Genomic DNA, 3,218 nt, shown 5'->3' with positions numbered 1-3,218 from the left:
TTTGTTCCTGTGGTTGTCGTAACAACTAATATCGCTTACCCTAACTAATGTACTGACATTGTTATTTTTTAAGCTTCTTTTGTTGGTGTTCTTCAGACATAACCTGAGCTGGAAGGTGTATTACTTTTCTATGGATGCTGTAACAAATTACCACAAACTTAGTGACTTAAAAAGTAAATTTATTACTTATAATTCTGCAGGTCAGAAATCCAACCTGGGTCTCACTAAGCTAAAATCAAGGCTTTGGCACAGCTGTATTTCTTTCTGGAGGCTCTAGGAAAGAAGCTGTTTTCTTACCTTTTGCAGCTTCTAGAGAATGCACACATTCCTTGGCTTGTTGCCCCCTTCCATCTTCAAAGCTAGTTATGGCAGTTGAGCCTTCTCTGTATCACATCGTTTTGACACTGAGTCTTCTGCCTTCCTCTTCCACATATACGAGCCCTTGTAATTACAGCGGGCTCACCTGGACAATCTCAAATAATCTTCCTATTTTAAGGTCAGCTGATTAGCAGTCTTAAATTCATCTGCAACTTTAACTCCCCTTTGCCATGCAACCCGACATATTCACAGGTCGCAGGGATCAGGATACAGACACCTTGTCGGGGTGGGGTGGGGAAGGGTCGGGGGAGGTGGCATTATTTTCCCTACACTGAAGGATATCTAAGACATGGCTTATTCAGGTGAAATTTCACCTTAAACTTAAACTGTGGAGGAGCTTCTTTACCCAGATATTACTTATGTTCTGATATCTTCAGGGTAAAAATTAGTATGCCTCTTGTAAATACCAAAATGACACTTGCTGTGAAATGTCTTTTAAAATAAGTAAGAGTATATTTAACATCACATAGTCATTATTTATTTTGTATGTTCTTTAGAGTTCCATATTTTTCCAAGATAAAATCTGACACCGTTGGAACTACATTTAGGGATAATCTCACCTAGGGGAAAAAACTCAGCAAAGTAATGCTATAAACATCTTTATGTCAGGTAAAGCTTATTTAAAGGGTCTGCTTTTACATTTTGGATTCTTAATTAGAACTTCTAGCTCTGTGTGTGTGTTCCTGTGCGCAAATCATACCTGTGCATGCATCCACACGTAAGAAACAACGGCCCCCCTCCCGCAAAATAGCAGAGGTTGGGGGGGAAAAAAAAGAAGAGACAAAGTTATAATGAGAACAGACGCTGCAAAAATAACACTGTGGCTTCTGTGGGCTCCCATATTTATCCTCTTAGATGCTTCCAGAGCAAACATAGTCCATTTATAAATGAAAGGAGGATTTTGCTGTCAACCTAGAAGCTCCACCTGAGATCTGGGAAAGAAAGACCCCACCCTCATTCTTTTAGCCTCTCATGTCATTGCCTGCAGCAAACACACCTCCTCACACCACCTTAAAAATCAGTCTTGGTCTCTGAAAATGTGGACGTTGGCATCTACGCTCACTTGTGCAGTACAGGAAAGGAAAGCATCTAGTATCTAAATCTACTCAAGAAAGATGGATTCAACGTGGTCATTTTTCCAACCTCAACAATTATATCTGAAATGAGATTCAACTGAAATCAAATATTATATTTTCATGTACTCTACTCTTAGAATGGCATACAGAGACTCTGCCTGTGTTACTCAGAATTGACCTGGGAACCACAGGAGAGGTGAAAAGGAAAAGTGAGTAGTTAGGAAGGAGATGTGCCTCCTCCCCCCACAGCCACCCATCTCCTAAGGGGTAAAGAATGCAGTGGAAAGAGCAAGAGGTTAATAATTAGGCACAGGTGGATTTGAATCTGGACTTCACCACACTTAAGTGTCTGACCACAAACAAATTGCACACACCCTCTGGTCCTGGGTTTTTTCGTCTTTCAAAGGGTAATAATTATTCCTACCTTCAAAGAGAACTTTTGTTATAATTAAATAAGAATATGTTTGTGAGAGATACTAACACAGCATCTGGCCCATGGTAGGTACTTAAGAACATTTAAGTACATTTTGACAGCTCTTCTGGTGGTCCTGAGCCCACCAGCACTCAGACCTATTCCTCACCCTTCCCCTCCTCTTCCTTTCTGTATTGCAGAAGGAATAACCCCTGCAGGCCATCTTCCCTGACTTCCATATCACAGTTTGGGTTTGACCCATGGAAAGCGCTATGAAAGTTAGACAGCAAGGGGTACAGGGAGAATCCAAGGGATACCCCACCCCCACCCCACCCCCTCCCCGGCCCCTGCCTTTGGTGGTTTCTCTCGCACCAGCTGCATCTCCTTTCTTCTAGTAGACGGGCCCACCACGATTCCAGCTCTGGTCAGATGATCGCAGCCCTTTAGGAACAGTTAATACTACCTCCTTCCAGACAAGGGATGCTAATAGCTAACCTTTGCATTAGGTCAAACATGATGGCCACGTGGCTTGTTTTGGCTCTCCACTTCTCCATTACTTGTGTAACTACTCCTTGCATTAGGCTCTGTGTTTCACATACTCAAAGTAATTTCTGTTTTATTCTGGTAAGACCTCGACTCTTTCCTGAGCAGTGACAGTTGAGGGAGCAATATGAAGGTCAGAAACTTAGCCTACCTTGGATTTGTTTGATCCAGCAAACTCTTTCAATCTTCATTTTGACTTACCCATTACCTGCTTCCTGTATGTGATAATTATGACCATGATCTAATGATCTATGGAGAGGAAAAGGACCAAGAATCACCCACCAAGATCTAAGTGGGTGGTTTGAAGGGTACCATCAAATGGAAGAGCTAGTCAGTTTAGTTATTCATCATCCTAGAGATCAGAGAGCAAGGCTTTACAACAGATAAAATAGCTAATAGGCAACAGGCTAGAAACTTGATGTGCAGAGGAGGTGGAAAAGATTGGGAGCATTAGGTAGCTGGTGACAAACACTTGAGGGGCCTTCTATTCATTTCACTCTGGTGTCTGCTCAAATGACACCTCAGAGAAGCCTTCCCTGACCATCTAGTCTAGAATAGTTTCATCACCATCACCACTACTTTCTCTGCTTTTACTTCAAAGCACTTATGAATACTGGATCTCACATTATACATTTATTGTTTATCATCTACTGTCTGTGCTAGTAAGGAAGCCTCAGGAGGTCAAGGGCTTTCTTACATTAGTCCCTAAATGTCTAGAACCTAGCACTGTACCAGGCATATAGTAGGAAATCAGGAAACGTGTTCAGTAAATGAAAGAATGTGAGAACCCTGGGTGTATTGTATCTGAA

This window comes from Monodon monoceros, unplaced genomic scaffold (genome assembly GCF_005190385.1).
Source record: "Monodon monoceros isolate NGI ecotype Baffin Bay Population unplaced genomic scaffold, NGI_Narwhal_1 Super_Scaffold_12, whole genome shotgun sequence".
Taxonomy (NCBI): Eukaryota; Metazoa; Chordata; class Mammalia; order Artiodactyla; family Monodontidae; genus Monodon; species Monodon monoceros.
This window is presented reverse-complemented; position numbering follows the sequence as displayed.